Raw genomic sequence first — 11,795 nt, 5'->3', positions numbered from 1 at the left:
CCAGATACCTGAACATGTTCTTTATATCATTCTTACAAACGGTTGGTGCTTGTTCATCATCTGGAGCTAAAGGCTTCATCCCTCCTGGGCCGTGTCCACCAGCTCAGCCCTTACATGGGACAAGCAGACCCTTAGGACCCTCTGGCATGCGCACAGCCTTCCACAAGATAGATTTAGGGGAGGACCACACTCACACAGACCTGGAAACTCATAGTTAACATCCTAGCAACTTGACGTCCTGACCCCAGCATAATAAAATTGTCATGGGACCAGCGTGAGTCCCCAAGGAGACAATGAGGACAGTGCTTTGGGGTGTTGAAGGAGTTGTCTTAACTCAGAATCCTCAAAAAGACCCCCAAACAAATCTGAGTGCAGGCAGTTTATGGAAACTAAGAATGGGGTACAGAGAGAGTGATGTGGGGTGGGAGAGAGCCAATACAGTCTGTGTTAACGAGCAAGGGACGCTGCAGCCATTGGGAGCTCGCATCATCTGTAAAGACATGGAGAGCTTGCCTCCTGGATGTCCGTGGCAGCACAGGGCAGCTGGAACCATCGGCCCCAAGTCCCAGTACTGATGGACAGTTTTCTCTTTTGGATGGAGAGCCATGGAACTCTTCACGTGCTGGAGAAAGCCTAAGGCTGAACAGGAGAGAGCTTCAGGACTTGGGTAGGAGGTGTCAGCTGTGGAGAGCCACACCACTGGTGAGATCAGGCACACAGGGGGATGTGGGGCTGATCACAAGGGTGACAAGGCTACCAGGGGGCAGATCCCCTGGATGAGTAGCCTTGACGTGACATTCCTATGGAGGTGGGGTGAAACCATAAATCCTTGATGAATAGGGGGTTGGAGGGTTGGAGGGTTCCCAGTATACAACTGAAGATAACTCTGTGTCCTGACTTTGGCTCATAAGCTTACAAGTCTGGAAGAGGAGATTCCTTAATCAGATAAGATGCTAATTATTAACTGGCCTCCTCTTGCCAGAGCAGCTTCTCAAACTGTCGGTTAAAATGATCTCTCTGAAGTCTTCCTAGGTGGGAGAGGCTTAGCTGAGCTCTGTAGTATGGTTCTAAGGGGACAGAAAGGCAAAAAGGAATGTGAAACATTTGCAGGCTGACCTCAATGCATATCCCTGAGTAGAGAGAGGTCTCTGTAGCTGAAATGGGTTTGGAGAAAATGGATAGATGAGATGAGAAAAGGAGACTTTTAATTTGGGGCCAGGAGGCTGTGTGTTTGAATCTACTTGAGGGACATAAGTAATAAAAACTCAGCACTTGTAACATTCTGAGAACATACCTGGAATGGCCTGTCCCCCTCAGTCAGTTTTCTTGACTATAACAAAATACCCGAGACAGGTACTTTAAAGGAAAAGAGTGTTCATTTTCAGGTACAGATTTGGAAGTTCACGTCATGATGGGAGCTCTTGTGTGAGAGGCAGAGGTCACATGACAAGACAAGAAGCCAGAGCAAGACTGAGGTCCCAGAGAAATCCTGTTTATCTCTTCAATGGCATGTTCCACCTCACAAAAGGTTCCACTTCTTAAAGGTCCCGTCAGCTCTTATCACCACAGAGGACGAAATTTCAAACACAAGAAGTCCTAGGACGTGAACCATAGCGACTCCTCACTATCACCACAAAGCATTTCCCCGGAAGGCACTCCATTATTACCCAGGGAGTTGGAGTGGGCCCTCCCACAGCCATCATCAATTCAGGCAGTCTCTCAGAGACACGGCCATAGGCCGCTATGATGGAGGCAGTTCTGGCAGGATAGGGCTCGTGAGCACATCAACTCTGCAGCCAGCCCCTTACGTTACTAACCTTCTTGAAAGTGATTCTTTTCTGGAACAAGGTTTCCCTCCCCCGCATCCCCTGGAAATGATGGTAGAGGTAAGGATTCCACTACAAAGTTACAGTTACGAGGAATTGGAACACACAGCTTCCTTGGTTGTGATACCAATGCCCTTATGAACTGTCATGCTTCAGGACAGTTTTTAAAGCCAATAGTAAACTCACACAATTAAAAAATTCAAGCACATAAAAGGATACCTTGTAGAGGGGCACTCTCGTTCCTCCCCCTCTGCCTTGTGCGCCCCCGTTTTCCTCAGGGGGATCTTTACATTCTTCTAGTATTTTCTTTCTTTTTCAATTTTAATTTTTGTTTATTCAATATGCATCCCAGTCATAGCCTCCTCCCTCCTATCCTCTCAGTCTCACCCTTTCTCCCTGTTTCCCTATCCCCCCTTCTTTACTCCTCAGAGAAGGGGAGCTCCCCACTCCATCGTATCAAGTCGCATCAGGACTGAGCGCATGCTCTTCCCCTGTGGCCTGGCAAGGCAGCCCTTCCAGGGGAAAGTGATTGAAAAGCAGGCAACAAAGTCCATGGCAGAGCCAGCCCCAGCCCCCATTCCCCTTACTAGGGAACCCACACGAAGACCAAGCTGCCCATTGGCTACAGCTGTGTAGGGGCCTAGGTCCGTGTTTGTATGATTCTTGGTTGGTATTTCAGTCTCCATAGTCCATTCCTCCCCCCCCCCGCCGGGCCCTGGTTAGTTTGTTATGTTGGTCTTCTTGTGGAGCTCCTGTCCTCTCTGGGTCCTTCTGTCCTTACCCCACTCTTCCACAAGGCTCCCTGCACTCCATCCAATGGTTGTGCATCTCTGCCTGTGTTTCCATCAGCTGCTGGGTAGAGAAACTCAGAGGACAGCTATGCTAGGCTCCTGTCTGTAAGTATAGCAGACCATCATTAATCGTGTCAGGGGCTGAGTGTCAGATTGGGTCAGGCATTGGTCGGACATTCCCTCAATCTCTGTTTTATTTTTGTCCCTGCCCATCTTATAGGCAGGGTAAATTTTGGGATGAAGTTTTTGTGGGTGGGTTGGTGTTCCCCTTTCCACTAGGAGTCCTGTCTGGTTAGAGGGGCCTCTTCCGTCTCCATGACCTCTGTTACTAGGAGTCTCAGCTAGAGTCACCCTCATATCCTACCCTGTCAAGGTCACTTGAGTTTTTGGTCTTAGACATTTGGACCAGTGTAAAATGGAATCTCAGAGTCCATTGATTTACATTTCCCTGATGACTAAGGATGTGAGCATTTCTTTAAGTGCTTGTCTGCCATTTGATATTCCTCTGTTGAGAATTCTCTGTTTAGCTATGTACCCCATTTATAATTGGGTTATTTGGTTTATTGGTGTTTAACTTCTTGAGTTCTTTATATATCTTACATATTAGCCCATTGTCAGATGTAGGGTTGGTGAAGATCTTTCCCCAATCTGTAGGCAGCCATTTTGTTCTACTGACAGCGTCTTTTGCCTTACAGAAGCTTTTCAGTTTCATGAGGTCCCATTTATTAATTGTTGATCTTAGAGCCTGAGCTATTAGTGTTCTATTGGTGTCTTCTGTGCCAATGAGTTCAAAGCTCTTCTCCACTTTCTCTTCTAATAAATTTACTGTTTCTGTTTTTATGTTAAGGTCTTTGATCCACTTGGGTTTGAGTATTGTGCAGGGTGATAGATATGAATCTATTTGCATTTTTTTCTACATGTGGACATGCAGTTAGACCAGCACTGTTTGTTGAAGATGTTTTCTTTTTTCCATTGTATGGTTTTGGCTTCTTTGCCTAGGGGTATTTTTACTTTTTTCTACTTTTTTTTTCTTTTGCAAATATAATAGTGTGTTTTCATTTACTCCTCCATGACATGACATGTCCATCTCTCTCTCTCTTCTCTCTCTCTCTCTCTCTCTCACACACACACACATACACACACATCCATATACATGTACATATACGGCTTCTTCATCTTTCTGCTGTAACACAGTCTATTGCGGGGATACACTGTTGTTATCTTTTAAAACCCACATTGCTGGCATTTGGTTTAACAGGCTCAAAATGTTTGTAAAACTACAAATTAAGTTATTTCCAATTTCTTGTTCTTGTAGTGCTGTGGTACGGAATGACGTAAATATTACCATTCACCAGTGAACAAGTACACATATCATCATTTGTGGCATGAGCAAAGGTATTGCATGACAAATCCTTAGAAGTTCCATAACGCATAAAAGGCATTAGCACGAGGCTTTGTGGTAGATCCTGTCACAGAAAGCTCTGCAGGGCTCCATGAAGCAGTCCGCTGGGCAGAAGTCAGGGCCCCACACGAGACTGAGGGACATGCCTGTTGCAGGGTTCCAGAACAAGATTCTCAGCAATGCTTCCTGCCCTCAGTCCTGAAAACATGGCGCTTCTTCCATCTTTCAAAGTATGGGAGGAAATGGCTCTGTTCTAAAAAGAAAAAAAATCTCTTCACATGATTTTTCTGTCTTGTGGAATAGCTAGAAATCAGATTAAGAACGTGCTGTTGTTACTGACTACAGACACATTGGTAGGTAAACTCTGCCAGGCTGTTGAAATGAAATGTAACTTAGCTCCGTGAATTACTGTAGTTGGAAAGGTGCCCTTGCTTCCACCTTTGACACCACACAACTGCTTTTCCAGGGAGTAGCTGGCTAAGACACTGCTGGGCCGCCTGACTAGGCAGAACTCAGGCTGTCTCTCTGGCTTCATCTGCCTTGAAGTGGAGAGTGTCAGATATTATGGCCACTAGCCATACTTCCCACACGTGTGTGAAAGCCCTAGAGGATTTTTGATCAGAATTTGGGGTTGCCATTGAAAGTGTTTCAGAAGTTTTGAAGCCGCCGGGGAGGCGGTAGTAGAGAGGGGTGGTATGAGTGAGTGGAATCCTTGAAGGATGGAGCTGGTCGCCAGACTCAAAGCTGAGTTCCAGCCGGGCATAGGCTGGCTCACCTGTAATCCCAGCACTCTGGGAGGTTGAGGTCAGAGGATAAGGAGTTCAAGTCCAGCCTGTGTCACATAGTGAGAGTCTGTTAAAAAACCCAAAGTAAAACCAACCAACCAAACAAGCAAACAAAACCCAAAGGACTAGGCATGCAGCTCAGTGGCAGAACACTTTCCTAGTATGGACAAGACTCTGGTTTGGTGTCCAGTACTTGAAAAAGAAAAGAGAAGAGAAGAGAAGAGAAGAGAAGAGAAGAGAAGAGAAGAGAAGAGAAGAGAAGAGAAGAGAAGAGAAGAGAAGAGAAGAGAAAAGCTGGACTCTGTAGCAGAGCTTAGCTAATGCAATTTCTCTCTCCCTCTCCCTCCCCCCCTCTTAGCTAATGAAATCTATCTCTCCCTCTCTCCTCCTCTCTCTCTATTTCTGCTGGGATGAAAGGACAGTGTTCCAGCTACAGAAAAACATCAAATACTTTCCAGTCCCATTGACTGACTTTGGGAAGGATTTCTTTCTTATAAAGAGACACTTCAGCTTTGGTTTGCTTTGTGCCTCTGTATCTCTGGCTCTTCCTCCTCCGAGAAAGACCTAGTGCTCACGTCATCCTTCCCCGAGCTCAGGAAAGGGTGCAGACACGCCACACGTCACTTGAGTTCTGGGGTTGTGCACACACTTGAGGAAAAATTCACATAATGTAGACATGTGGCCGCCCTGAACTCCTTCCCTACCCCCTCTCCATAATTTGGATCCCGAGGGGTGACTCCTTTTGCCTGGGCTTTCTTAGCTGTGTGCAAATGCCAGTGAATCGAGAATAAGGATAGTTGGGCTCATTTTAGGTGGGCGTGCAAGCCATTTCCACGGTGGCTGGCTTAAGGCACTGTGTAAACTTGAGTATTAAAAGAATATGAACTTGGTTTGCTTTCCCAAAGTGAAACCCAGCCTTTGCTTGGCTTACTTACCACAGCTGGAAACAAAGATTTGGGTGCACTGTGCTTGCTAGGGAGCTTATCATAGGAAGAGCTGTGCAGAACGGAAGGATAAGATGGAGAAAGAGATAAAGCGGGTAATCAGATAAAGAGGTAATCGGCGCTCAGGCTCTCTGGGAAACTCACAGCACAGAACAGGAGTTTCCGGTTCTGCCAGCAGAGGGCGAAATCGAGCCCTCGACTGAGACCTTCGAAGGTGTCAGTCAAGTCCCAAAGCGGCAACTACAGATCAGAATCTTCTGCTTAGAGAAAGCACAAAGCACAAATGAACACCAGGTGTTCATTTCCGTGTTGGAAAAAGCACCGAACAGAAAGAACTTACAAGAGCAGAGACTTATTTTGCCCCAGGCTTCAGAGCCTCCAGTCCTCAGTCAGCTGGTCCCGTTTCCGGGCGCGTGGTAAGGCAGACCGCCAAGCGATGTCTTAATTCACTCGTGTGGTACCCCCTGTGCTAGCCTTCCCAACCCCCAACGGCAAAAGTCCCCCTTGTAGTAGCTTTTCCTATGGTGCGTCCATTTATATAAAGCCTTTTTGCTTTGTAACCTACAAAGCTGGCTCCCAAACAGGAACTTCGTGCTATTTAAGGCCAGTGAATTCCATTTGCGTTTGCGGGTGAGTTGCTCAGGGTTCTGAAGTGGGCCTTTCCTGTTTACTTCCCAGGGTGGTTAACACTGATCTGTCTGAGGCCATTTGGTGGGTTTCCAGGCAAAGGACTAATCCTGTCTTCTTTTTCTTTTTCTTTCTTTCTTTCTTTCTTTCTTTCTTTCTTTCTTTCTTTCTTTCTTTCTTTCTTTCTTTCTTTCTTTCTTTCTTCCTTCCTTCCTTCCTTCCTTCCTTCCTTCCTTCCTTTCCTTCTTTCTTCTCTTTCTTTCCCTTCCTTCCTTCCTTCCTTCCTTCCTTCCTTCCTTCCTTCCTTCCTTTCCTTTCCTTCCTTTCTTTCTCTTTTTTGCCTGAAGGAAAAGAAAGTTACCAGGGGTCATAGGTGACTAGGCTGAAATGTCATACCCTCACCACCAGGGCCACAGCAATGTCTCCCTAGTGGCGACAGTCACTCAAGTCTGTTACCCGAGTTATGATTTCCTCCTTAGTGCGTTTAGCCTCACTTTAAATACTGTTATTAACATGAGTGGCACGCTCGGCAAGACGGCAATTCTTGTTGCAGAAACCTGGTTAACATCCAGATTTTTTTTGGACGTGTGAATAAAAAAGCCAGAAGTAGAAATTACCATGTGTTGGAGCAATGATCCCCAGGTGCTGGCATCACGGAGGAATCTTAAGTGTGTATATTTTGAAGTTGGCGTAGTACACATAGATTACCTGTGTAACAAAGGACCCGGGCACACACGTGTGAACTAGAATTTGTACAGCTATTTGACAACATAGAAAAAAACATCACTTTGTTTTGACACACTCAATGCTTTGGAAAAGCTAATTGGGGTATGAACTAAGCCAATAAAAGGGCTTTGTCCAAGTGCTTTCTTCCTTGCATTGCTCTGTGGGCCGAGGGTGGAACCCAGTGTCGTTTTGCACACATTAGGCTAGAGCTGATCCGCCAGGCCGGAAAAGCCGCTTGATCGAATTAATTGGAGGGCTTGCTGATAACTCCCTCATGTCTGGAGTCCCCGTCATGAAGGAACCTGAGGGGAAGACATGCTGGCTGACCAGGACAACACTTGGAGGACCCACCTAAAAGGCTCCTGGGAGCAACTTTTTAAAGAAAGCATTTTAAGTTGTGTATATGTGCGTGTACCTGTGTGTGGGTGTGTGCAGAGGGCGGGTGGCTGCAGAGGCCGGAAAAGCCTGTTTTCCCCAGAGCGGGAGTTCCAGCGGCCTGATGTGGGTACTGGGACCTGAAGTCTTCCTCTGAACCGCCAGCATGCTTCCTCTGGGCACCCCCTCACCCCCTGAGAGCAGAGGCCGCATCCCTGGGCGCAGCCCCGAGAAACTCGCTTGATCCAGACAATCAGAAGGGCCTCTGGACACTGCCAGCTGTGTCTCAGATTCCCAGGCCAGGGCTCCAGAGGGCGGACCCACAGCGAGAAGGCTTCAGTGCAGCTGTGGGGTCGCTCCGTTGGGGGCTCCGCCTGGTTTGTTCATGTCCCTCTTCCCCTTTTGGGTTCCCCCTTCCCCGCGGCCCCCACCCCTGCTTCATGCCTCGGAGAGAAAAAGATTTTAACTGGCCCAGCCTGGGCCAAGCATCTGCCCTGACGGCCACCGGCCCACAGTGAGCGTGTGCGATATTTGGTAAAGTGTCCTCCTTCCAGTTAGGTGTAACCCCAAGCCAGGGCACAGCTCCGGCTTCTCTTGCTCGCTCTCATTTCCCTCCATGCGCACATGCAGACAGCCCACAGGACGGAAGAGCTTTTCCTCGTGGAGTTTTCACTTTAGGCACTTGGAAATAGTCTGGCTGGCAGGGGTATGTCTGCTTAAAAAGGCCATCACAGTTTTCCCCTTTGAACTCGGCGTGAACCCCTCTCCATAAACCGGTCTGAGGCTTTTCTGAAATCTGTTTGCAATTGTCGGCTTCGTTCCCGAGTGAGACATAAAACTCCCTCTGCATTTCTGCAACACCTCGGGTCTCCCCTCTCTGGAGGAGAGGATACTCCAGGCCCCCTGCGTCCCATCTTTCCCTGCAGCTCGCCTGATGGACCTTTGTTGCCCCTGGCTTCTCTTCCTTCCCAGAGCTCCTTTGACCCAGCTCCCCCGACTGCTCTTTCCAGCACTTCATGCATAGCTGGGCACAAATCTCAATTATCACTCTGGTAGGGGTGACAAGGCATTTTCTCCTCTTACAGCTGGAGGTAAATGTTTGTAACTGACCTTAGGATGTTTTTGGAGACATTGGGTGGGTTTTCTGTTTCATATTTTGTTATCTATTTTCTGACAGGAAATGATTCCAGCTTCATTCATCCAAGGCTCAAATTGGATGTGCCTCCTTAGCAGTGGCCTGAGCCAAGCTGGGCACGGATGCTTGACGTCTCCTCTGCGGTGAGAACTCTGAATTCTTCTAGCCACTTCCAACTTCAAGGTGTTAACCTCTTTTTTTCTTTTCCTCAGAAATTACTGGTTTCTTTGGTGTGTGTATGTGATGTGATTTAGGCAACTATTTGGTGGTATCTTGGGAAGACTTAAATCTAGAAAGAAAAATAGTTTGTCTCCTTTGGAAGACCTTTGGTTAGAGAAGCTACTGGTGATTTGTGGGGCCAGGTTGTTAAATGCATATAAAAACCCATAGAGAACAAAGACCCTCATGGAAGGTCATCGTAGAGGCAATGATTTTGTGTGCAGTTAGGAATCTCTTTGATAAGCTATAAAACTAAGGGCCTAAGGGGGCTGGGGAACTCAGGACAGCAAGCCAAGAGCAATCTGAGCAAAGGGGTTTAAAAGTGCTTCCAGTCCGGCTGGAAGTGGGGAGGCCTGAGTGGACTGCGCTCCTGAGAAAATGATGTTATTTATGTCTCTGATTAAGCTGGAAACTTTTGGGGTGTTGGTAAGAGTCCAGGATTTAAAAAAAACACACATATAAAAGAAAAGACATGACAGAGAAGAAGAAAGAAGAAAAGAAAGAAAAAGAAAGAAAGAAAAAAGAAAGAAAGAAAGAAAGAAAGAAAGAAAGAAAGACTTTCAACATCATTGGGGAATTGTGACGCTCAGTCGTCAAATCATTTTGCATTGCCCTCCGTAGGACATAAAGTTGTTACGAGTAGAAATTGGGGGTGAATGAGGACACTTGCTGCACCATATAGATCAGTGAGGAAGCCACACGCTGCATTTAGTTTCTCTCGGTGACCAGGGAAACAAAGCTATTCTATCCCCTGGTGCAGCCGTGAGCCAGCACACAGTGCCCGTTGGGCTTTGGCTTCGCTGTAAATGGAGAAAATGATACCAGGGATTAAGCTCACAGGTTCGAACTTAGAGGTCTGGAGCGGGGCCTAGGTTCGGGAGTTTTTAAAAGCTCCAGATGGTTCTAAACCGCAGAAAAGTCCGAGAACCCGCCTTGTGGATTTTCTTACTACTTTAAACTTTTAAAAACAAAGCTGTTCTTTGAGGTTGGGCTGATCACTGAGAACTGGTGTTGGTATTGAACATCATGTCCATGTAAACAACCCAACTAAAGCACATTAGAATGCTCCGAGCAATTCTTCAGCTTCGCAATTCCAGCGTGTGAGAAAGGAGCTATGTGTATAGAAATTCATAAAACATTGGTCCTCAATTTGATTGAATGTAATTTTCTGAAATAAATTAAAACCATAGGGGTTTTTGTCAATGCTGAAAAGGGCTAAGTATATATTTTGTCTTGACTAAGGTTATATAATCTGTAATTAAAAACAAGCAAACCAGGCAACAGTTCACATTGTGGATGAAATTTAGTGAGGTAGAATAGTTCCTATTGGTTAGATTTTGATGCATAACAAATTGTCCCCAAACTTAGTGTTTTCAAAGGGTAACTACCCTGTTGGTATAATGTTCTTTTAAAATGTATACGCCTTACCCTTGTTAATTCAAATGCTGATTTCCCCACCCCCAACTCTCTGGTTTCAATCCGGATATTGCATTGTGATATTCATTATAAGCATCCTGTCTCAACTCTTGTATAAACAGGACACAAATAAAGCAACTAGATACTATGTTGTGCAATGGGAGGAGCCAGAGGACAGGAAAGAGGGGAGGAGCTAGAGAGCAGGAAAGGAGTGGGAGGAGAAGAGGTGAGGAGAGAGCTGGGAGAGGAGAGCTGGAGGAGAGAGTTTGGAGGATGTGGAGCATGAACCAGACCTAAGATTTCACAAAAAGCAAGTATAATGTGGGAAATCTAAATGTTAGGAAACCGAGGGCTTGGAGGTTTAGGAGAGAGTAAATATTGCCCAGCATTGTGTTCTAGGTTAACTAAAAACCCAGTCTCTGTGTGGTGATTTGGTTATACAGCTGCTGAGGATTAACAGCAGCATTACTAGAAGATAAACCAATAGTAAATATTAATAACTTCTTACAACCCATAGTAAATGTCAATAATCTCTTACAACACTACCCATTACTCTTCATCAGTCTATGAGTGAATTGACCTAGTGAGCTTATGTGAGAGGGTTTGGGGGATCTTGGCTGCACTGGCTCAGACTCCTCAGATCAATGTGTGAGTTGGGTGTGGGCAGAGTCTGGGATGGCTTTGTTACACGCCTGTTATTTTTCCAGCTGTAGAGGTAACAGGGAGGGTTCATGTGAACTCATCCCCCAGCAGGTCAGAATCTGGCCTCACTCACATTATACACACATTTAGGGTTTCAAGAAGGCATGTCCAATGCACAAAGGTTCTTTTTTTTTTTTTTTTTTTTATCTCTGCTTTGCCATCCTATGGGTCCGTAAGAACCAATCCCAGAGGCTGCCCCTGATCCTCATGTGTACTTTGTGCCACAAGACAAGAAGTGGTGGGAGAATTATTGTGGATGAGAGAAGATTATAGAGACACAAAGGCAGCCGGATGGTGGTGGTGCACACCTTTAATGCCAGCATTTGGGAGGCAGAAGCCAGCCTGGTCAGCAGAGCGAGTTCCAGGATCAAATGCACTGGGTGAATGATGTTTCCAGATTAAAAAAAAAAAAAGTTTAAGGATATAAGTTGGTGATATTTGGGAAATACATCATTTAAATATGGACTATATATTTAGTGTCTTAACTGTTTTCCACTTATGAATGCTATTGACAGGTACATACGTAGGGCTGAAAAGATGGCTCAGCCAGTAAAGTGTTTGCTGTGCAAGTGGGAAGACCTGAGTTCAGATCCCCCACCCACCACATAAAGGCCTGATGCTATCTTTAGAGGCCCTCCATCTGACACCATTGCACTGAGGGTGCACGACTCTCCCTCCATCCCTTTCTTCCTCTCTCCCTCCCCCGTAGCACACACGCTAACCCCAAACTGGCAATTCTATTGCTTCAGTGACCTGAGTGCTAGGATTACAGGTGTGTGTCTCTGTAACCAGCTCTAAACATGAATTTGGATGGGGGTCCTTAAGAATAGCTTATTTTTTTTGCCTA

The sequence above is a fragment of the Meriones unguiculatus genome, chromosome 18 (assembly GCF_030254825.1).
Source record: "Meriones unguiculatus strain TT.TT164.6M chromosome 18, Bangor_MerUng_6.1, whole genome shotgun sequence".
NCBI lineage: Eukaryota > Metazoa > Chordata > Mammalia > Rodentia > Muridae > Meriones > Meriones unguiculatus.
This window is presented reverse-complemented; position numbering follows the sequence as displayed.